The following is a 24,655-nucleotide window of genomic DNA, read 5'->3' on the forward strand; positions in this document are numbered from 1 at the left end:
CTCTGACTGACTTATTTCACTTAGCATAATACTCCCTAGCTCCATCCAGGTCATTGCAAATGGCAAGATTTCTTTCAAAAAAGAATCCTAACCCTAATTTTTTTTTTCATTCAACAAATGTTTGTTGAGTACCCACTAGGCATACTTAAACAAAACAGAGATCACTGTCTTTGTTTTAATATAATTTATTGTCAAGTTAGCTAACATACAGAGTGTAATGTGTGCTCTTGGCTTCGGGAGTAGAGTCCCATGATTCACTGCTTACACATCACCCAGTGCTCTCCCAACAAGTGCCGTCCTCAGTGCCCATCATCCATTTTCCCCTCCCCCCTGCTCCCCATCAACCCTCAGTTTTCTGTATTTAAGAGTGTCTTATGGTTTGCCTCCCGCTGACCCTAACTTTTTATGGCTGAATAATATTCCATTGTGTAACACACACACACACACACACTCATCTTCTTTATCCATTCATCAGTCTATGGACGTTTAGGCTGCCTTCATAATTTGGCTATTGTAAATCATGCTGCTATAAACATAGGGGTGCCTGTATCCCATTGAATTGGTGTTCTTGTATTCTTTGGGTAAATACCCAGTAGTGCAATTGCTGAATCATAGGGTAGTTCTATTTTTAACTTTCTAAGGACCCTCCATATTGTTTTCCACAGTGGCTGCGCCAGTTTGCATTCCCACCAACAGTGCACGAGGGTTCCCTTTTCTCTTTCTCTTTCCCTTTTTCTTTCCTTTCCCTTTCTCTCCACATCCTCTTCAGCATCTCTTGTTTCTTGTGTTGTTGTAGCCATTCTGACAGGTGTGAGGTGATATCTCATTGTGATTTTGATTTGCATTTCCCTAATGATGAGTGATGTTGAACATCTTTTCATGTATCTGTTGGCCATCTGGATATTTTCTTTGGAGAAATGCCTGTTCATGTCTTCTGCCCATTTATTAATTGGATTATTTGTTTTTTGGGTGTTGAGTTTTATAAGTTCTTTATATATTTTGGATACTAAATCTTTATCGGATATATCATTTGCAAATATCTTCTCCCATTCTGTAGGTTTCCATTTAGTTTTGTCATTGTTTCCTTCACTATGCAGAAACTTTTTATTTTGATGGAGTCCCAGTAGTTTATTTTTGCTTTTGTTTCCCTTGCCTCAGGAGATGTATCTAGGAAAAAATTTGCCATGGCCAATGTCAAAGAAGTTCCTGCCTCTGTTCTTTTCTAGGATTTTTATTGTTTCAGGTCTTACATTTAGGTCTTTAATCCATTTTGAATTTATTTTTGTGTGTTTTTGGTGTAAGAAAGTGGTTCAGTTTCTTTCTTTTACATGTTGCTGTCCAGTTTTCCCAGCACCATTTGTTGAAGAGACATTCTTTTTCCCATTGGAAATTCTTTCCTGCTTTGTCCAAGATTAATTGGCCATATAGTTGTGGGTTCATTTCTGAGTTTTCTATTCTGTTCTATTGTCTATGTGTCTATCTTTGTGCCAGTACCATACAGTTTTGATTACTACAGCTTTGCGATATAACTTGAGGTCCAGAATTGTGATGCCTCCAGTTTTCTTTTTCTTTAAAATTTTTTAAAAATATTTATTTATTTTTGAGAGAGAGAGAGACAGAGACAGAGACACAGTGTGAGTGGGGGAGGAACAGAGCCGGGGGGGGACACAGATTCCAAAGCAGGCTCCAGGCTCCAAGCTGTCAGCACAGAGCCTGATGCAGGGCTCAAACCCGCAAATCGTGAGATCATGACCTGAGCTGAAGTCGGACGCTTAACCAACTGAGCCACCCAGGCACCCCTCCAGTTTTGCTTTCCTTTTGGAAGATTGCTTTGGCTATTTGAGGTCTTTTGTGGTTCCGTACAAATTTTAGGATTGTTCGTTCTAGCTCTGTGAAAAATGCTGCTGGTATTTTGATAGGGACTGCATTAAATGTATAGATTGCTTTGGGTAGTATAGATGTTTTAACAATACCTATTATTCTAATCCATGGTGAACATTTTTAAGTTGTGACAGCTTGTTGTATTTACCTAGACCTGTAGGCACCATCTTTTGAGTTGGCAAACTTTCCTAATGTTTAACACTAGCCCTTGCATATAATGAATGCTCAATATGTGCTAATTGACTCAGTGAACACTTTTTAAAATGCAAGAGAAATTAAAATAATTCAAGTTCAAATCCTCAACAACAAAAGTATTCTTTCTGTAGCTCTTGGTTATAAAGTTTAAGGTTACTTACACCTTATTAAAAATGCTTTTTCACAGAGGCATTAACTTAAGTTAGTTAAGTTAAGTGTCAGTTAAGTGTCTGACTTTGGCTCAGGTCATGATCTTGTGGTTCGTGAGCTCGAGCCCCATGTCAGGCTCTGTGCTGACACCTCAGAGCCTAGAGCCTACTTCCTATTCTGTCTCCCTCTCCCTCTCCCTCTTCCCCCTCCCGTTTGTGCTCTGTCTCTCTCAAAAACAAATAAACATTTAAAAAAATTAAAATAAATCTGTGCTCATCAAGTGATTTGTGGTGAATCATAACTTTCTTTGCATGTTTGCTTATTTCCTTTGGAGGGTTGAAGGACAGAAATAACTCCTACCACGGTGAACAGAAAGAATCTCAGAGATTGGGTTGTTTTCCCGAACATAAAACTAACCAAGGATCCGAGAATATTAAACTTGATATCTCTAGTTATTTGGTAGCAATCCATTCAAAGATCTCTTATACAGTCTCTCACAAAATAGAACAGTGCACGGGTAAAGTCCAACACCGAGATCACAACCTCCTATTGCTTTTCTGGTCTTTCTTTCTAAAGTTGGAAGAATATTTGGACACATGTCAGGTTGGAACAAAAACAATGATCCTTGCATGTAAAAAGCTTAATAAGTTTTTGTCAAGGTTTGAGAGTTCAGAGGCAAAGTCATACCTGGGACAAGTATGGAGAAGTGGAGGAAAGCAGATTATGAAACTGGAGTCTCAGACAGAAGAATTACTCCTAATTCAGTGCCCCTGAATAAACTTGTAGGAAGAAGGTGACCATTGGTGACCATGCCCATGAATTTAAAGAAATGCCACAGCTGGTCTCAGTTTCAGTACCCTCACTCTTGCTAGCAGACAGGACTTAGATTCAGAGCTTCAAACTTTATTTTTTTCTTTATTAAAATTTTTTTTAACATTTATTTATTTTTGAGAGACAGAGCGAGACAGAGCATGAGTGGGGGAGGGGCAGAGAGAGGTGAGTACACAGAATGCAAAGCAGGCTCACAACTGTGCTGACAGCTCAGAGCCGACGTGGGGCTCGAATCCGCAAACCATGAGATCATGACCTGATCCGAAGTCGGACGCTCAACCGACTGAGCCACCCAGGAGCCCCTGGAGCTTCAAACTTTAGATCAGCTTCCATCTACCCATCAGTGACCTTTCCCAGCTTTGATTCTGAGAGAAAACAAGCTGAATTGGACCTCCCTTTTATGGTACGAATTGGTTCTGATGACCTGATCAGGAAAGTTTCTTTGGGGCTTGTCCAAACAATAGCATCATGGGCCAGAATAGGGCCTATTACTTGTCCCTTCCTTCAATTGTGTGAGGGAGAACTCCTGGAATGGTGGATTTTCAAGCTGTTCACGGCTTATGTCAAGGCAGAAAATTGGAACAAGATCACCAACCTTGTGGCGAGACTAAGCCTGTACCATCTAGCACTGGGGACCAGGGTACACCATCACATATCCATGGATTACTGCTGGATCTAATAGGCTTGCTTTTCACTCTGGACACTTGGGCAAGGGAGTCTTAGAGGTGGCGGAGGACAATTAGGTGGAGGAGAAGGGAAAGTGAAAGCCAGATTGGTCCCAATATCCTGACAGTGATCTCGCTTGGGAAGAACAGTTCCAGCAAGACATGAGATAAGAATTTGTAAAGACCTGTAGGAGTCTCTTGCCTTAGCTGCCAACAGTGATGGGTCAGCCTTCTTCTGTAAAGTGCAAATGTTCTTGGACTTGTCACTGTCCCCCGAAAGAGATGGTCATTGGGAAGAGAAGACACACTGGTCAAGAGCCCCCTAGAATTTGTAGTGAAGTGTGAGTCAAGGCTTTGGAATTGTTTTCATGAAATTTACCAGAGTAATATAGAAAATATTTTTGATATACAAATGAATTTCTGAATTGGAATCTTATAAAGTGTGCTTCTCAAACACTCATCGTATGAGTCACCTGAGAATCTTGTGGGTATACAGATGAATCAGTAGGTCTGGGGTGGGGTCTCAGATTCTGCATTTCTAACACTCCCAGGGGATGTCAACGTTCTGCCCTTGGGACTGCACTTTGTATGTAACAATGTCATAAAGGTTGGGACAGGCTGGTGACACCAGCAAAATGGAGATAGGAGAAAATCAAGGTGCACTTGGAAAAGGTAGGACTCAGACAGGAAGAAAACAACTAAGATGCTGCCACGCTTCCATCATCATGGTGCCAGATAGGGGCCTTAGACTCCTGCAGACGGGGACCAGGACAGAGAGCCTGTAGCGGATGCTGAATGGGGAATGGAGGGACCGAAGGAACCGCTGTGAACAGAGTGCAGACCCAGACCGAGGCCACCGAGGAAAGGGCCACCAGAGACCCAGTCCCATTTAATTCACACCTCGTGGCCTGCATGGTGGTGTGCGTGAATTTTTGTTTTGAAGAGCTCATCCAGTGGTGTGTGCTAAATGAGAGCTCACGACGGAATGCCTGCCCGTGGAGGATACCGAGGGCCTACAAGTCCTCGGCACAGTTGTGTGAAAAAAACCAAGCTCCTCTTTCTGTGATTTCATCTGATTCTAGCTTGGAGGGGCCACAGCAGGGATGGGGGTAAGCGATAGGAAGAGCAGGAGAAGGGGAAAGAGCACAGCACCGCCCCTTTCCTGAGGCTGGGTTCCATCTCCAGGCAGGTCTGAGATAAAGGAGTGGGGGATTGACATTGGAATTGGACTGGTCGGTCGTGGCAAGGGTCAGCCTAGCGGACTTTTGAGGGACGGGGAGGCGAATTTCAAACACAGCCCCTTGGAGCACAGTAATGTGGTTCCCCCCTGTCCCCTCCCAGGCTCGGCCCATCAGACATGAACTAGTACCAATGCACAGGTTTGAACAAGGACAACTAAGAACAGACTGGAAAAGGTGAAGGGTGGGGAAGGCAGAGGCCTTTTCTCTGCACTGCAGGGTGGCTGAACTTGAACTCAACCCTGGAGTTCTCCTGCAGCTCCAACGGATTTATTCCTTTGCAGTGGAGAGCCAGCTTTCTCCCTGCACTCACTGAAGCCTTAAAGTCCCGAGGGCTTTAATTTTCTGGAAGTTCTGACTCACACAGGAAGGGATGGGTTTCAGGAAGGGATGGAGGGTAAGGAGAGATTCTAGAACACAAATAAGGAGCAAGCCAGCAGATGTAAAGGTGCAGAACATCTTTTTTTTTTTTTTTTTTTTTTTAATTTTTTTTTTCAACGTTTTTTTAAATTTATTTTTGGGACAGAGAGAGACAGAGCATGAACGGGGGGAGGGGCAGAGAGAGAGGGAGACACAGAATCTGAAACGGGCTCCAGGCTCCGAGCCATCAGCCCAGAGCCTGACGCGGGGCTCGAACTCACGGACCGCGAGATCGTGACCTGGCTGAAGTCGGACGCTCAACCGACTGCGCCACCCAGGCGCCCCAGAACATCTTTTAAAGCTAATGTTGCATCTGCTGGTTCCATCTGTAGTTGCTTCCTGAACTGTGTGTAGATCTGTGCTCTCTAGAAAAGTGCACATGAATTCTGCAACACCTGCAAAGACATGATCTTATGCAGTATCATTGTGAGTTTGGCCCTGAATCCCTAGAACTGGCTGGAATTTCGAATTGGCTCTGCCTTCCATGCTGCCAGGGTTCGTAATGTAACCAGGATCCTGTGGGAGAACCTGGCACGACTGGCCACTGGGCCCACTGTGGACTTTCCTGGGGCTCAGCCTGCCCCTTTCTCTTCTCCTGAAGGTCCCAGGGATTTGGCCTAGTCCTTGCCTTCTCTAGAAGATTCCTTCTCTGTATTGAAATGAATGGTACAGACTAAAAGCCTAATGCTTACTCTTTCTCTAATAGCTCTCCTGAGGTTTTTTTTTTTTTTTTTTTTAATTTTCCTTGTTTTATAACCACAAATCACTTTTTAAACGATAGTATATTTTTTTGTTTATTTTTAAATATTTTTTAGAGAGAGAGAGAGAGCAAGTGAGCATGCAAGCAGGGGAGAGTCAGAGAAAGAGAGAGAGAGAGAGAGAGAGAGAGAGAGAGAGAGAGAGAGAATCTCAAGCAGACTCCACACTCAGCATGGAACGCCACGTGGGGCTTGATCTCACAACCCTGGGATCGTGACCTGAGCCAAAATCAAAAGTCAGACACCCAACCAAGTGAGCCATCCAGGCGCCCCTAAATTACAATATATTATAGAGCTCCAACAGAAATTTGTGGATTATAACGTGACACGGGATAGAAGACCCTTAGACAAATAGGTGAAAGACATAAGCACAATTTTGTTGTTTCAAAATACTGTGTGAGTGTATAACAGAATGACCACCAACTCCTCAATAATAACCAATATTAAAATAAGACAATGAAAACATTTCTTTTAAGATTTTTTTCTTTTTTTCTTTTAATTTTCTTTTTTATTTTTTAAAATTTACATCCAAATTAGTTAGCATATAGTGCAACAATGATTTCAGGAGTAGATTCCTTAGTGCCCTTTACCCATTTAGCCCATCCCCCCTCCCATAACCCTTCCCGTAACCTTCAGTTTGTCCTCCATATTTATGTGTTGTCCCCCTCCCTGTTTTTATGTTATTTTTGTTTCCCTTCCCTTATGTTCATCTGTTTTGTGTCTTAAATTCCTCATATGAGGGGCGCCTGGGTGGCGCAGTCGGTTGAGCGTCCGACTTCAGCCAGGTCACGATCTCGCGGTCCGTGAGTTCGAGCCCCGCGTCAGGCTCTGGGCTGATGGCTCGGAGCCTGGAGCCTGTTTCCGATTCTGTGTCTCCCTCTCTCTCTGCCCCTCTCCCGCCCGTTCATGCTCTGTCTCTCTCTGTCCCAAAAATAAATAAAAAACATTAAAAAAAATTAAAAAAAAAAATTCCTCATATGAGTGAAGTCATATGATTTTTGTCTTTCTCTGACTAATTCATTTAGCACAATACCCTCCAGTTCCATCCATGTAGTTGCAAATGGCAAGATTTCATTCTTTTTGATTGTCGAGTAATACTCCATTGTGTGTGTGTGTGTGTGTGTGTGTTTGTGTATACACATATATATACACATATACATATATGTATGTATATATATATATATACACACCACATCTTCTTTATCCATTCATCCATCGATGGATATTTGGGCTCTTTCCATACTTTGGCTATTGTTGATAGTGCTGCTTTAAACATGGGGGTGCATGTGTCCCTTCAAAACAGCACACCTGTATCCCGTGGAGAAATGCCTAGTTGTGCAATTGCTGGGTCATAGGGTAGTTCTATTTTTAGGTTTTTGAGGAACCTCCATACTGTTTTCCAGAGTGGCTTCACCAGCTTGCATTCCCACCAACAATGCAAAAGAGACCCTCTTTCTCTGCATCTTCACCAATATCTGTTGTTGTCTGAGTTCTTAATGTGAGCCATTCTGACAGGTGTGAGGTGGTATCTCATTGTGGTTTTGATTTGCATTTCCCTGATGATGAGTGATGTTGAGCATTTTTCATGTGTCGGTTGGCCATCTGGATGTCTTCTTTGGGGAAATGTCTATTCATATCTTTTGCCCATGTCTTCACTGGATTATTTGTTTTTTGGGTGTTGAATTTGATAAGTTCTTTATAGATGTTGGAAACTAACCCTTTACCTGATGTCATTTGCAAATATCTTCTCCCATTCTATCAGTTGCCTTTTAGTTTTGCTGATTGTTTCCTTTGCTATGCAGAAGATTTTTATTTTGATGAGGTCCCAGTTGTTCATTTTTGCTTTTGTTTCCCTTGCCTCCAGAGACGTGTTGAGTAAGAAGTTGCTGCGGCCAAGATCAGAGAGGTTTTTGCCTGCTTTCTCTGCGAGGATTTTGATGGCTTCCTGTCTTACATTTAGGTCTTTCATCCATTTTGAGTTTATTTTTGTGTGTGGTGTAAGAAAGTGGTCCAGGTTCATTCTTCTGCATGTCGCTGTTCAGTTTTCCCAGCACCACTTGCTGAAGAGACTGTCTTTATTTCATTGGATATTCTTTCCTGCTTTGTCAAAGATGAGTTGGCCATACGTTTGTGGGTCCATTTCTGGGTTCTCTATTCTGTCCCATTGATCCGAGTGTCTGTTCTTGTGCCAGTACCATACTGTCTTGATGGTTACAGCTTTGTAGTATAGCTTGAAGTCTGGGATTATGATGCCTCCTGCTTTGGTTTTCTTTTTCAAGATCGCTTTGGCTATTTGGGGTCTTTTCTGGTTCCATACAAATTTTAGGATTATTTGTTCTAGCTCTGTGAAGAATGCTGGTGTTATTTTGATAGGGATTGCATTGAATATGTAGATTGCTTTGGGTAGTATTGACATTTTAACAATATTTGTTCTTCCTATCCAGGAGCGTGGAATCTTTTTCCATTTTTTTGTGTCTTCAATTTCTTTCATAAGTTTTCTATAGTTTTCAGTGTATAGATTTTTCACCTCTTTGGTTAGATTTATTCCTAGGTATTTTATGGTTTTTTGTGCAACTGTAAATGGGATCGATTCCTTGATTTCTCTTTCTGTTGCTTCATTGTTGGTGAGGAATGCAACTGATTTCTGTGTGTAGATTTTATATCCTGAAACTTTGCTGAATTCATGAATCAACTCTAGCAGTTTTTTGGTGGAATCTTGTGGGTTTTCCATATAGAGTACCATGTCATCTGTGAAGAGGGAAAGTTTGACCTCCTCCTGGCCGATTTGGATGCCTTTTATTTCTTTGTGTTGTCTGATTGCAGAGGCTAAGACTTCCAATACTATGTTGAATAACAGTGGTGAGAGTGGACACCCCTGTCTTGGTCCTGACCTTAGGGGGAAAGCTCTCAGTTTTTCCCCACTGAGGATGATATTAGCGTTGGGTCTTCCTTATATGGGTTTTATGATCTCGAGGTTGATCTTTTTATCCCTACTTTCTTGAGGGTTTTTATCAAGAAAGGATGCTGTATTTTGTCAAATGCTTTCTCTGCACCTATTGAGAGGATCATATGGTTCTTGTCCTTTCTTTTATTGGTGTAATGAATCACGTTAATTGTTTTTGTGAATATTGAACCAGCCCTGCATCCCAGGTATAAATCCCACTTGGTCGTGGTGAATAATTTTTTTTAATGTATTGTTGGATCCAGTTGGCTAATATCTTGTTGAGGATTTTTGCATCCATGTTCATCAGGGAAATTGGTCTATAGTTCTCCTTTTTAGTGGGGTCTCTGTCTGGTTTTGGAATCAAGGTAATGCTGACTTCATAGAAAGAATTTGGAAGTTTTCCTTCCATTTCTATTTTTTGGAACACCTTGAAGAGAATAGGTGCTAACTCTTCCTTAAATGTTTGGTAGAATTCCCCTGGAAAGCCATCTGGCCCTGGACTCTTGTTTTTTGGCAGATTTTTGATTACTAATTCAAGTTCCTTACTGGTTATGGGTCTGTTAAAATTTTCTATTTCTTCCTGTTTCAGTTTTGGTAGTGTATATGTTTCTAGGAATTTGTCTATTTCTTCCAGATTGCCCACTTTATTGGCATATAATTGCTCATAATAGTCTCTTATTGTTTTTATTTGTGCTGTGTTGGTTGTTATCTCTCCTCTTTCATTCTTGATTTTATTTATTTGGGTCCTTTCCTTTTTCTTTTTGATCAAACTGGCTAGTGGTTTATCAATTTTGTTAATTCTTTCAAAGAACCAACTTCTGGTTTCATTGATCTGTGTTTTTTTTTTTGTTTGTTTGTTTCAATAGCATTAATTTCTGCTCTAATCTTTATTATTTCCTGTCTTCTGATGTTTTTGGGTTTTATTTGCTGTTCTTTTTCCAGCTCCTTAAGGTGTAAGGTTAGGTTGTGTATCTGAGATCTTTCTTCCTTCTTTAGGAAGGCCTGGATTGCTATATACTTTCCTCTTATGACTGCCTTTTCTGCATCCCAGAGGTTTTGGGTTGTGGTGTTATCCTTTTCATTGACTTCCATATACTTTTTCTTTTCTTTAAAAAAATTTTTTTTAATGTTTATTTATTAGTGAGTGAGAGAGAGACAGACAGAGTGTGAGCAGGGGAGGGGCAGAGACAGAAGGAGACACAGAATCCGAAGCAGGCTCCAGGCTCTGAGCTGTCAGCATAGAGACTGACGTGGGTCTCGAACTCACAAACCATGAGATCATGACCTGAGCCAAAGTCGGACACTTAACCAACTGAGCCACCCAGGCACCCTGACTTCCATATACTTTTTTATTTCCTCTTTAACTTCTTGGTTAGCCCATTCATTCTTTAGTAGGATGTTCTTCAGTCTCCAAGTATTTGTTACCTTTCCAAATTTTTTCTTGTGGTTGATTTCGAGTTTCACAGCATTGTGGTCTGAAAATATGCACGGTATGATCTCAATCTTTTTGTACTTACTTAGGGATGATTTGTGTCCCAGTATATGGTCTATTCTGGAGAACGTTCCACGTGCCCTGGAGAAGAATGTATATTCTGCTGCTTTAGGATGAAATGTTCTGAATATATCTGTTAAGTCCATGTGGTCCAGTGTATCATTCAAAGCCATTGTTTCCTTCTTGATTTTTTTTATTAGATGATCTGTCCATTGTTGTGAGTGGAGTGTTGAAGTCTCCTACTGTTATGGTATTACTATCAGTGAGTTTATGTGTGTGATTAATTGATTTATATATGTGGGTGTTCTCACATTTGGTGCATAAATGTTTACAATTGTTAGGTCTTCTTGGTGGATAGACCCCTTGATTATGATATAATGCCCTTCTGCATCTCTTGATACAGTCTTTATTTTAAAGTCTAGATTGTCTGATATAAGTAAGGCTACTCTGGCTTTCTTTGGCGACCATTATCATGATAGATGGTTCTCCATCCCCTTACTTTCAATCTGAAGGTGGCTTTAGGTCTAAAGTGGGTCTCTTGTAAACAGCATATAGATAGATCTTGTTTCCTTATCCATTCTGTTACCCTATGTCTTTTGATTGGAGCATTGAGTCCATTGATGTTTAGAGTGAGCACTGAAAGATATGAATTTATTGTCATGTTGCGTGTAGAGTTGGAGTTTCTGGTGGTGTTCTCTGGTCCTTTCTAATCTTTTGGTATTTATTTATTTATTTCTACACACACACACACACACACACATATATATATATATATATATATTTTTTTTTTTTTTTTTTTTTTTTTTTTCCATCTTGTCTCTCCTCAGATAGTCCCCCTTAAAATTTCTTGCAGGGCTGGGTTAGTGGTCACAAAGTCCTTTCATTTTTGTTTGTCTGGGAAACTTTTTATCTCTCCTTCTATTTTGAATGACAGGCTTGCTGGATAAAGAATTCTTGGCTGCATATTTTTCTGATTCAGCACACTGAATATATCCTGCCACTCCTTTCTGGCATGCCAAGTTTCTGTGGATAGGTCTGCTGCAAACCTGATTTGCCTTCCCTTATATGTTAGGGACTTTTTTTTCCCTTGCTGCTTTCATGATTCTCTCCTTGCCTGAGTATTTTGTGAATTTGACTATGATATGCCTTGTTGATTGTCGGTTTTTGTTGAATCTAATGGGGGTCCTCTGTGCTTCCTGGATTTTGATATCTGTGTCTTTCCACAGGTTAGGAAAGTTTTCTGCTATGATTTGCTCACATAGCCCTTCTACCCCTGTTTCTCTCTCTTCCTCTTCTGGGACCCCTATGATTCTGATGTTGTTTCCTTTTAATGAGTCACTGATTTCTCTAATTCTTAAATCATGAATTCTTAAATTAATTCTAAGTTAATTCTAAATTAATTCTTAAAATAATTCTAATTCTTAAATTAAGAATTCTTAAATCTAAATCTTAAATCATAAGTTTGTCCTCTATATCGCTGATTCTCTTTTCTGCTTTGTCCATCCTTGCTGCCGCTGCATCCATCCATGATTGCAGCTCAGTTCTAGCATTTTTAATTTCATTCTGGTTATTTTTTACTTCTTTTATCTCTGCGGAAAGGGACTCTAATCTATTTTTGACTCCAGCTAGTATTCTTATTCTCGTGATTCTAAATTCTGGTTCAGACATGTTGCTTGTATCTGTGTTGGTTAAATCCCTGGATGTCGTTTCTTCATGCTTTTTCTTTTGGGGTGAATTCCTTCATTTTGCCATTTTGAAGGGAGAAAAGGAATTAATGAGGCAGAAAAATTTAAATAAAAAAATTAAAATTAAAAAAATACTGAAATTAAAAAATTAAACACACATAGCAATCGAATAAATGATGCTAGATCTTAGGTGTGTTTGGTCTGGGTGTTGAAAGTGGTTTGACAGATTAGAGGAAAAAAAGGGGAGGGGGAGGAAATCGTTTGAGAATTTGAAAAAATGAATACACTGAAGTAGACTACAATGAGATGATGGAAGTAAAATAGAATTTGAAAAAATATACACAAAAGTAAAGAATATAGTAGCAAAAATTAAAGAAAAATATTTTTAATAAAAATTAAAAATAAAAATGATTTTTTTCTATATTCAAGAAAAAAGAAATGAAAAAGAGAAAAAAGAAAAAAGAAAAAAGGAAATCATTTGAAAATATGAAAATGTGAATACACTGTGGTTGACTAAAATAAACTGATGGAAGTAAAATAGAATTTGAAAAAATTTACATAAAAGCAAAAATATAGTAAAAAAATTAAAGAAAAATATTTTTTAATAGAAGTTGAAAGTAAAAATGAAATTTTTCTTTCTGCAATCAAGAAAAAGAAAAGAAACAAAAAAGAAAAAAAGGAAATCGTTTCAAAATTTGAGAAGGTGAATACACTGAAGGAGACTAAAATAAACTGATGGAAGTAAAATAGAATTTGAAAAAATTTACACAAAATTAAAAAATATAGTCATAAAAATTAAAGAAAAATATTCTTAAAAAAATTAAAAATAAAAATGAAATTTTCTCTTTCTATATTCAAGAAAAAGAAGTGTAAAAGAGAAGAAAAAGAAAGAAAATTGAATACATGGACCTGCTAAGAGATTGAAGTAGGACTGAAATTATTTCGTTTTCCCCTAGAAGTCAGACTCTGAAGGGCTTTATAGTCCATAAACTAAGCCGGCGGTGAGACTTGTGTTCAAGGAGGGAGGTTGGCCCAGTTGGGCGGGGCTCAGTGTAACCACTCCGCCCTCCACCAGATGGCGCTGCTCGCCTTCTGGGGTGGAGTGTTGCGGCGCTCTTGGGTGCGTATGCGCATGCGCGGCAGAGGTGCAAATGGCGTCAGCCACCTACCCGGTCTGTTCTCCTGGGTCAGCAATCACCCACCCGTCCTCCGTCTTCAGCCCTCGGCCACTCCCCGCTTTTTCACTGTCTGTGACCAGGCCCCGGGCAGTACCTTTCTCCGGAGTTCTGTCTCAGACGCGGCTGTTTTCCCTGGCCCCTTACTTCTGAAGGACCGCGGCTTTGACTGGTTCTGCCCTCTGCGGGAGGGTCTCACCCAGCAATGGCCGAATGAGCAATGGCCGAGTGTCGGCCGCACCCAGGAACGCTTGCGGGACCCTGCTGCTGCCGGTGCCCTGAGACTGTGGCCGGGTGCCAGCCCGCCCCAGAAAAAGTTCGCAAGATGGTGTAGCAGGTGCTTTTCAGAGATTATGGAAAATCACAACACACATCTGGCACCAGGCTTCAGCCTTAAGGACCTTGTCCCCGCCCCAGTGAATGTGGCCGTTTTCTGGGGTCTGCCGGGACCAGGGGGCTTCAACCGTCTCCACCAAGTGTCCTTCCAGCAGTGGAACTGCTTTTCCCCGTGTGGCCCGAGAACCTCCCGGACTCCACCCTGCTCCTGGGGATTCGCCCTTCCCATCAGAGCACCGCCAGGTAGGGAGCTGCGGAGTTGCAGCCTTTGCGTTCCCCTTGTTTACAGTCTTAATGGAATTGAAACCCTCTCCTTTCTCCTTTCTCCCTTTTTAGTTTAGTCCCTGCGGCTGTTTCCAATTTTCCACTTTCTCTCCAGCTGCTTTTGAGGAGACAATAAGTTTTTTTCTCCTCCCCCCCCCGCCCCCAGTCTCTGTCCTCTCTCCGCTTGCGAAAGCACCTCCCTTTCTGTGCCTTCTCGCTCCCCAAGTTCACTTCTCCGTGCCGCATACCTGCTGAATTCTGTGGTTCAGGTTGTGCAGATTGTTGTGTGAATCCTCCAATCAGTTTTCTAGGTGTGTAGGATGGGTTAGTGTTGGTCTGCCTGTGTTTCATGGATGTGAGACGCACAAAAAACTTGCATGCTGTTCCACCATCTTGGCTCCTTCCCTGAAAACATTTTCAAATCAGTTAAAGCCTAAGTTCTCACAAGGATTTATGAGGTCATGCACAATGGCCTCCCCATGTCCTTACCTTCCTCCTCTGCCTCATTGGCCCCCTGGATGGAACATGCTTGGGGCAGTCAGGCCTCTGCACCTGCCAGGTCTCCGCCTGGAATGCCCCCACCCCCACCGCAACGTCTACAGGGCTAGCTCACCCATTTCCTTTAGGGCTTGGCTCTATTGTCCCTTCTCTGTGATGAAGTAAACAAAAAAAAAGTTTCAAACAGAGAGGGAGGCAAACAATAAGAGACTCTTAAATACAGAGAACAAACTGAGGGTTGATGGGGGGTGGGGGAGAGGGGGAAATGGGGGATGGGCCTTGAGGAGGGCGCTTGTTGGGAAGAGCACTGGGTGTTGTATGTAAGTGATGAATCAAGGGAATTTACCCCCAAAACCAAGAGCACATTATACACACTGTATGTTAGCCAACTCGACAATAAGTTATATTAAAAAATAAAAAGACCTGGTGGTGGCTAAACTACTAAGAAGGAATGGAAAGTTGTAATAGAAACCACAAACTTAGTGTCCCCAGATTCGTAAAAGTGATAAACTGCCAGGCTATGCCCTGATGTGTATCACAGCTCAAATTTTTCTGACACCAGTTTGCTTCAACTCACACATGGTTTTTAGCAGCTTTATTGAGATGTAATTCACAGACCGTAACATTCACCCCTTTCAAGTGCACAGTTCAGTGGTTTGGCATAGAGTCACTAAATGGTATGGGGTACAACAGTCCCACTATCTGACTTGTTGAATTCCAGAGCAGTTTCATCATCCCCCAAAGAAATCCCGTACCCATGAGCCGTCACTGCCCACATCCGCCTTGCCTTTCCGCCTGCCAGCTGGGAATCTACTTTCTCTTTCTATAAATGGAATTAAACAATATGTGTAACTGTGAACGGCTTCTTCCACTTAGCATGTTTTCGAGGTTTGTCCACCCTATAGATGGATATATTACCTGATATCTGTCTATTGTATGGATACATCCCATTTTAATCTACCTATTTGTCAGCTGAAGAACATTTAGGTAATTGCTACTTTTTGGCTACTTGTAACTAAACCAAGTGAGAGCTGTCCAGCTGATGAGCAGCTAGCTAATGGAAAAACTGACACAGCGCTTTGGTGGTGAAGCAAGATAGGCTCCTGGTGTGGCTCCAGCGAGGAGAACGGGGAGCTAAGGCTCAAAGCTCTGAACTCCCGGAAGGCTAACAAACAGGTGATTTTAAAGGGTGAAAGTTCAGGGTAAGGGTCTCGGCCTCGGATCATGCTGACTGATGAGAGGTTAGGTCAGCTGTAGTATTTTCTTTCTCTGGTCATCTTGTTCCTTTGGGTGTGATTGTGGTGAGGGGGTCGTCCTGCTTCAGGGCCCTGGACCTGCAAAACATTCTTGGCCGACTGCACCAGTGATGTCATCTGTGGGCACAAGGGCCGAAGTGCTACATCCTGTGACTCTTACTAACCTGCAAACTGCTATTATGCTTTTCTCGCAAACTGCACGTTGTGTTAACTTCAGGCGGAACAGCAGTCCACAGATTCTTGGGGAGGCAACTTTATATTGTTTCCTGAGGCAATTTTACACGGTTCTTTAACTGTAACTAAGGCTGCATGACTCTGGCCAGAGGCAACACCTTAAACTTGTATTTTCCCTAAGTTTACTTTTAGACAGGACACTAGAAATAAATCGTACTTAAATCTCAGAGATATGTGCAGAAAAATCAGATGACCTGATTAAGTCAAAATAAATTAGAACTAACACACACTCTCACACACACACACACAATCCCCAAAAGTTAGGGTATAAAATGTTATATATAAAGTATTTCATTCTGGGAAAATATAATCATGTATGCAGGAAATAGATCTGGAGAGATAGATAGTAAATGTTACCAACGTTTTTCTCTTAGTGAGATTATTGTAGATTTTTGTTTATTCTCATTTTCTGTTTTTTGCTTCAATTAACTTGGGTTACTTGTGGAATTACAAGAATAGTACTTATGTAATAGAAAGACAGAAATAACAACTGATAACGAATGATTACTTACTATTTTCCAGACAAAGTTTAAACATTTCCTATGTATTTTAAAATATAAGACATGGGAATGTATAACTCCTTTAAAAATTCTTAAGAGCCCTAGTAGATGAGGACTCTGATAATCCCCCATTTTACAGCTGAAGAAATTGAGGCAAGGAAAGGCCCCAGAAACAGCTGAAAAGTGAACAAAAATTACTAAAAGATGCACGGTGTCCACCAAGTTACTAAAGCATGAGAAAAATATCAGTTACTCAAAATATTGATTTTTTTTTTTTCAACGTTTTTAATTTATTTTTGGGACAGAGAGAGACAGAGCATGAACGGGGGAGGGGCAGAGAGAGAGAGGGAGACACAGAATCGGAAACAGGCTCCAGGCTCCGAGCCATCAGCCCAGAGCCTGACGCGGGGCTCGAACTCACGGACCGCGAGATCGTGACCTGGCTGAAGTCGGACGCTTAACCGACTGCGCCACCCAGGCGCCCCTCAAAATATTGATTTTGACCAGTGTTTTATTTTAACAATTTGTTGTTGACAGACTCATCTGGAACTGGTGTATCTGGGGTGAGATAAGGAGCATGTGAAGTGGAGAAACAGATTTTCTTGAGAAGGGATTGCTTGAACCAAATCTTCGAAGATGGCTAGATGCTCACCAAGTTGGCAGGCTGGGGGTACAGGATATGGGACCGGCGAAGGCATATCATAGATGAGATATAGAAGATATAAGGTTTTTTACATTTTTTAAGAGAAGCCAGAGTGATAGATTTTTATGCAAGCTCCTTTGATTTTTCATTGGCATCCACTAATTCAAATTTCTAGAACATTCTATGTTCTATACCAGCTATGTTGGCAGATGAAACATATCTGCAGGCTTTTGGATCTGACCTCTGGACCAGGCATCACGCCAAGTTACTGAGGCACCGAAGGCTTGGACTCATTCATTTTAGTGCCCTCAGCTGGGGAGGGTCTTTAGTAGGTATCTACAAATGTCACTAATTGGAATCAAAGGCAGTTGTGTGCTGGGAATCAATGGCTCCTTGTAAAATCGTTTCCAGAAATTCTTCTGGTGCTGGAATGTGCCACTGCCAGCCACCATTTGCTTTTTGTGCCGGAACTAACTGGAAAGCCCAAAAGAGGAAAAGGAAGAGGCAGAGCTCGATTCTGCCCTCTCAGGTCAAAGCCTGGGGTGTCCCGGATTCCTAAACCCCATCGATTCTCCGTGACAGCTCCTTCCCCTCACCCCCAAAGCTACTTCATTTGGTAGTATCCATTGCCTACCAATAAGCATCTTCTCAGAGACAGAACAAAACAAGATATGTTTAAACGCCCTCCTTTTGGGACGTGGGACAGTCACTAGAATTTATTGAGCACAGAGAAGTGGAATCCCCTGGAACCTTCAGCCCTGAAACTTGTGTAGGGATAAAAGGTGGAGAAAACAGGGCCAAAGGCCTGTGAGCCCCTAAGGCCCTAAGCACCAGATGGGACAGGACCTCCCTGTGTGAGTCCCAAACGTAGAACCAGTTTTCTGGGGGAACTTCTGCCACCTATTGTCCATGAAGGGAGAGACACCATTCTGAGTTCTAAGGGCTGAAGACTCAGCCTATCTTTCTCCATATGGTACCTAGACTCTTGACCACAGGCTAGGAGAGCTGGGCTAGGAGAGTTGGGCCTTCCTGCTCTGAGGTTCCAGTTCCCCACCTCCTTGCCTCCTGCACTCTACTCTGAGGGAAGGGGCTGGTGTTGTCTACTTCTGAATCCTGGACGCCCAGGAGGGCACCTGGCCTTCAGAAAGACAACAAGAACGGGTTACTGTTAAGTGCTAAGTGGTTAATGATTCAAGAAGTTAGTTTCTGTAAACTGTTTAGTATCTGGCACATAGCAAGAGCTCAGTGAATCGACGCTATTCAGTTTTAAACAGGTCCAGTTGAGGTACAACTGATGAAGGTTAGGCTGCACACATTTAAAGTGTACATTTTGATGAGTTTTGACATATGTGCATGGCTGTGAAACCCTCACCACAATCAAAATAATAAATACATCCATTCCCTCTAAAAGTTTGCTTGTGCCCTTTTGGAATCCAACCTCTTCTCTTCTCCAAAAGATACTCCCCTGTCAAGCAACTAGTAATAGTCTTTCTGTCACTGTGGATTAATTCACATTTTCTAGAATTTTCTACAAAGGAAATCATACAGTGTGTACTGTTTTTGTCTTCTTTCCCTCAACATAATTATTTTAAGAGCCATACATGTTGCTGTGTGTATCAATATTTCATTATTTTTTAATGTTTATTTATTTTGAGAGAGAGAGAGAGAGAGGGAGGGAGAGAGAGAGAATGAGCAGGGGAGGGGCAGAGAGAGACGGAGAGAGAGAGAGAATCCCAAGCAGGTCCCGAGCTGTTAGCACAGAGCCTGACTCGTGCTTGAACTCCTGATATGTGAGATCATGACCTGAGCCCAAACCAAGAGTTGGATGCTACTTCTCATCCATGTCTGCACTTTTTAATTTTAGCCATTCTGGTGGGTAGAATAGTGGTGTCTCATCATGACTATAATTTGCATTTCCCTGATGACTAATGATGGTGAGCATATTTTCACGTGTTTATTTGGCATCTACGTATCTACTTTGGTGGCACGTCCAAACCTTTCGCCCATTTTTGACTGGGTTTTTAGTCCTGTTACTAAATTGTAACAAGTATACCTTATCATTTTTATAAAGTCTTAAAAACAGTGTATTGAGGTGTAATTCATGTACCACACAAGTCATTCTTTGCAATGTACAATTAAATGACTTTCAGTTTATCCACAGAGTTGTGCAACGAACACCACAATTCATTTTAGAACCCTTTCATCACAGCAAAAAGAAAGCCACAACCTTTAGCCATCAACCCACATTCTCCCAATCCCTGCCCCCACCAGCCCGAGGCAACCACTAATCTGCTTCCTGTTGGGATAGACTTGCCGATTCTGGACATTTCATGTAAACGGAGTTATTTTCCCTTTTTGGTGCGTGTGACTGGCTTTTATCCCTCAGCATGTGTACAGGGTTCATCCATGTCATAGCATGCATTAGACATTCATTTTTTTTTATTATGCAATATTATTCCAGCGTAGAGATAGATCACATTTACCCATTCATCAGCTGGTAGGCATTGCGCTGTCTCTATCTTTTGGCTGCTCTGAGGGATACTTCTATGAACATTTGTGGATGGTTTTTACGTGAGCACGAGTTTGCATTTCCCTTGGGTGTATACACGGGGTGGGAATTGCTAGGTCATATGGCAACTGTATGTTTATTGAGCCTTTTGAAGAACTACAGGCTGTTTTCTGAGGCAGCCATCCATCTTATATCCCAGCCTGCCTTGTGTTCTCTACATCCTCTTCCACGTGTATTATTATCTTTCTTTCTTTCTTTAAGTCTCTTTTAAGGTTATTTGTATTTATCTTGAGAGAGAGAGTGAGCATGAGAGGGAGAGGGCCTGAGAGAGAGGGGGAGAGAGAATCCCAAGCAGCTCCGCACTGTCAGCAAGAAGTCTGATGTGGGGCTCGATCCCACGAATCGCGAGATCATGACCTGAGTTGAAATCCAGAGTTGGTCACTTAACCAACTGAGCCACTTAGGTACCCCTCTGTCTTTTTTATTATAGTCATCCTAATGGATATGAAGCAGAATCTCACTGCGGTTATGAAGTATTTTTTGAAATAGAAAAAGTTTTTTATCTTGAAGAAGTCCAGTTTGTTAATTTTTTTTTCCTTCATGGGTTGTGCTTTTTATGTTCTGTTTAAGAAATCCTTTTGGCAAACCCAATATTTTCTCTGATCTCCCCATAAATTTCAAATTTATGGTGATGGTTCATTTTGAGTTAATTTTTTAATTTTATTTATGTTGAGAAAGAGAGAGAGAGCATGAGGAGGAGGGTCAGAGAGAGGGAGAGAGAGAGAATCCCAAGCAGGCTCTGCACTGCCAGCATAGCCCAAGTGGGGCTCAAACTCACGAACTGTCATATCGTGACCTGAGCCAAAACCAAAAGTCAGACGTTTAACCAATTGAGCCACCCAGGTGCCCCAAGTTAATTTTTGTATACGCTGTGAGGTAAGGGTGGAAGTTAACTGCTGTGCGTGGAGCCATCCAGTTGTTCCCACACCATTTGTCAAAAAGATGATTCCTTCCCCACCGTACTGTCTTGTGAAAATCAACCGAGGGTCTCTTTCAGGACTCTTACTTTTAAGCAGGCTTACTGAGGGATAATTTTGCCCCATGCTGAGGCAATAATATCCTTCTGAGTCTACCACTAAGTGTCTTTTATATTATAAGGTTTTTTCCTTCTGGTCTGGTATCGCCTGAACTAGTCTCAATCCTTTGTAAACTTGGGGGATTTTCCCATTTGTTCCTCTCAGGTGTCTTTTTCCCTGGTCTAGTGTAGTTTCTTCACATACAGACTCTGGGTAATACTCAGCCCAGGACTTGAGAGGAACCCTTGGTAGATTACTGGAGTGCTCATGCTCTCTTTCTCTCTCTCTGTTTCACACACACACACACACACACACACACACACACACACACCCACACACCACCTTGCACCTGCTGTCTTCTGTAAAGCTTTCTCTTTATACTAAATGTATGGGTCATCTGCCAGTCACTGTGGCTTACAATGGCCCAAAGCAGAAAGTGCGGAAAATCCTCCCTTACTTGGATGAAGGGGCTTCGTGGTTGGATATTTGTTTGTTTGTTTGTTTGTTTGTTTATGGATGAAAAACCTGGACTTAATTTGCCTGGGCTGCGTCTCGGACCGCTTTACCCTCTACTTTGTGACTTGAGGCAATATATTGAACCTTTCTAACCCTCCATTTACCCATTTGTAAAATGGAGTTTTGGAGGTAGTTTTGACAGTTGAAGGAGATACTCTGTGTAAAGGGCTTAGCACAACGTCTGACACAGAAATATTGCTAAATGTGATGCTCATTCTTCAGTGCTCAAGTGTGGGCCAGTCATCTCTCTCTTGACTCGGTTTCACATCCAACACGATTCTCCAACCTCACTGTCGTCTCAGTTTTTTCTAAAAAAGTTTATTTATTTATTTTGAGAGAGACAGAGTGCAAGCGGAGGAGGGGGAGCAGAGGAGGGAGAGAGGATCTGGAGCAGGCTCTATGTTGACAGCATAGAGCACGATATGGGTCTTGAACTCGTGAACCGTGAGACCATGACCTGAGGTGAAATGAGACACTTACCCGACTGAGCCACCCAGGTGCCCTCTTCTCAGCTTTCGTATCTTCTGAGTCTCTATGTTATTTTTTGTTATTTATGCTTCCTCTCTGGGAGACCTCATACAGCCTCAGGGCTTTAAACACCATTATAAGCAAATTATTCCGACGTTAAATCTCCAGCCTGGAACTTGACTTTGAACACTGGATGTGTACATGCCAGTGCTGATCTTTGCCAGTTTGTCTCTGGATCCATCCTCTGTCTGTCCTCTGCTCTGTGTCTTGGAGGGTGAGGGGTCTGATCCCTGCAGCCTGCATTTCTTAGGGTCCTCGGTCAGCCAGTGTCAGGTTGCATTTGACCCTAAGGAGGGACTAGTGGGAGACCGGAGGGCGGGAGCCAGGGAAAGCCACAGGATGTGTGGTTCTCCTCTCTCGGCCTTGGAAGTGTCTCTGGCAGAGACTACTGCTCGACGCAGGAACCTCCGGTCTCTGGTGACACTGTCTTTCCCCCCCCCCCCCCCCATAATGCCTCAGCCTTGCCTGCTGTCGCTGGTCTCTGCGGGGCTTGTGCAAACCCTGTTTGGCTTCCTGGAAATTCCGCCACCTGTGTAACCATTTCTTCTGTTTGGGATCCCTAGAGTGAGTTCCGGTTGCCGGCAGAGCCTTGGCGGAGAGAATTCTCTAACGAGTGTCTCAAAATCAACACATCTAGAACAAACACTTGATTTTCCTCCCAAGCTGCTCTTCTCGGTGCTTCCTCCATTTGAATTCATGGTACTTTCTCCATTTGAATCTGAGTATTTTTCTCCACCTCCACTGCTCCCACTGCCCCAGTCCAAGCCATCATTAACTCTCGCTTGGACTATTGCAGTAGCCTTCCAATTTGTCTCCCTGTTTCCATAGTTGACCCTAGCCGACAGAGTGGTCTTTCTAAACTATAAACCAGAGTATGTTGCTTTTCTTTGGAAAACCTTCCACTGGCTTCTTCTCTAAAATTGTCCTGCAGGGCACCCAGCTACTTCTAAGACTTTGTGTTCTACCACTCTCTACTACCACATTTGTTCTTCCTAGAATCCATCAGGATATTCTGCCTCATGGCCTTTGCACGTGCTATTCTCTCACCCCAGAATGGTCTTTCTCCAATATCCACATGGTTCTTAGTCACCTTCCTGTTTGTGTTCAGTGGTCACTTCATCAGAGTCCTTTTCTGATTACCTTACATATAACATAGCATCTTCCTTTATTGTCTCTTTACTGTTTTATTGTTCTTTGTAGAACTTTCTAGTACTTTATATTATATATTTATTTATGGTGTGTCTCTTTCCGTTGGAATGTAAGCAGGAGAACAGGGACCTTATTTGTTTGGCGGCTACACTGCAGTGTCTTAATGGTTGGCAGTTTAGAAATAAAAATAAAATGTACAGCAAGATTGCTTTGCATCAGACACATTGCTTAGCGCTTTATACTGAACATATTATTTCTTTTCACTTAGAGAGCCCATAGCCTTATGGCAGGTGCAGAGGGTGCCAACCCTGCAGGAGCTCCTTTGGCAGGGCGCAGGCAGCCTCCGCTGCCTGATGATGTCCCTGGGCTACTGCTGGGTCTGGGAGGCGGAGCCTCCGCCCCGCTGGGGCCCGCCCACAGCGCATGCTCTGCGGGGTCGGGGTGCTCGGAAGCACAGGGCAGGGCGGGGTCTCTGCCGCACTTCCCGAAGGCCCGCGGCTCCGATTGGCTGTGCACAAAGCTTAAGCTGGGGAAGGGGGGAGCATCTGCCCTCGCGTCTGGCCCTCCAGGTGCCCGGCTCCGCGTTCGGGCACTGCGGCTCTGGACAGCTGCAGGGGAGGATCAGTGCAGGTGAGTGGGGCTCTGGCTGCGCCGCCAGGTGAGGTGCGGCAGCCCCTGCCTCCATGTGCGCCGCCGCCGCCCTCCCCCCCCCCCCCCCCCCCCCTTCTCGCCGTGAGCCTCTGCAGGCTGGCGGGACCCCCTGCGCTTGGCGCCTGGAGCATCCCACCTGGAGCACCTTGTCTGGAGCATCTGCGGGTGCCCCTTCTACGGGCGGCGCGGTCCAGGTTTCGGGGTGGGGGGTCCCCCTGAAGTTGCCCGCCCTTCTCCGGGAGCCCTTCGATTTCCTGGACGCGAGCGGCCGCCGATCAGCAAAGCCGTCCGGAACCCGCGGACTGCGGTGACAATCGGGACTCCTGATTCCCAGCTACCCCCTTTTCCCTGGTCAAGCTTCCCTCTAAACCCGTTGCCACTTTGCTTCCGGTACGTAACCTAGTTGCAATCTCAGCCTCTCTCGAAAGAAGATTTAACGGTACCCCCCAGATTTGCGCAGAGTAGTTCACACAGGTCAGCAGCGCTGCCGGCGGTTGTCTGGCGCGTAGCGCAAGTTTAAATGGGAACCGAAATTATTGGTGGTGGTGGTGTCATTATTAGAAGGCAAAATGGAAGGCCGCTTTGCGGTTTTTCTTTTCTCCAGCCACTGAACTTTTGGACCACTCCCTATCCCGTATTCCAATCTGAACTGTGCATCCAATATTTGCCTGGCATCTCTTCAGGCCCTAGGGGTTCAAAGTTGAGTCAGACGCCCGCTTTGCACATGGGCTGGGGTGAAATGAGGGCCAGCCGAGCACATAGTTGGATTGTTACAATGTAGAAAGACCCGAGATAAAAGTTGCTAAGAAAACCCAGGAAAGCACACAGAATCCAGCCTGGATGGGGGCTTTTTTCTCCATTTAAGCTTCTTAATCATCAGCCTTCCGGGAATCCCTTGACTCCTAGGTTGAGAAGCTTGCTTAATGTTGTGTCGAAAGGAAAAATTACCTGAGTGATAGATCCTGTCGCCCTCCTGGAGCCTCTCTGTGGACAGCTGGCCCAGGTTCTGTAGGGCAGGACTGAGTGCAAACAGTCTGCTGCCAGATGATTCTTTGTTTTAA

The 24,655-nt window shown here is 43.1% G+C and overlaps 1 protein-coding gene across 1 annotated transcript in view; it reads left to right on the forward strand.

The window, feature by feature from the left end:
- Window positions 1–23,417: 23,417 nt before the first annotated feature.
- The window catches only part of LIPA (lipase A, lysosomal acid type), a 35,121-nt gene continuing 33,883 nt past the window's right edge, over window positions 23,418–24,655 (forward strand). Inside the window, exon 1 of the mRNA XM_058698332.1 lies at window positions 23,418–23,573. The gene's annotated coding sequence lies outside the window, so the exon portion shown is untranslated. The remainder of the gene's footprint in view (window positions 23,574–24,655) is intronic.

This window comes from Neofelis nebulosa, chromosome 13 (genome assembly GCF_028018385.1).
Source record: "Neofelis nebulosa isolate mNeoNeb1 chromosome 13, mNeoNeb1.pri, whole genome shotgun sequence".
Classification (NCBI taxonomy): domain Eukaryota; kingdom Metazoa; phylum Chordata; class Mammalia; order Carnivora; family Felidae; genus Neofelis; species Neofelis nebulosa.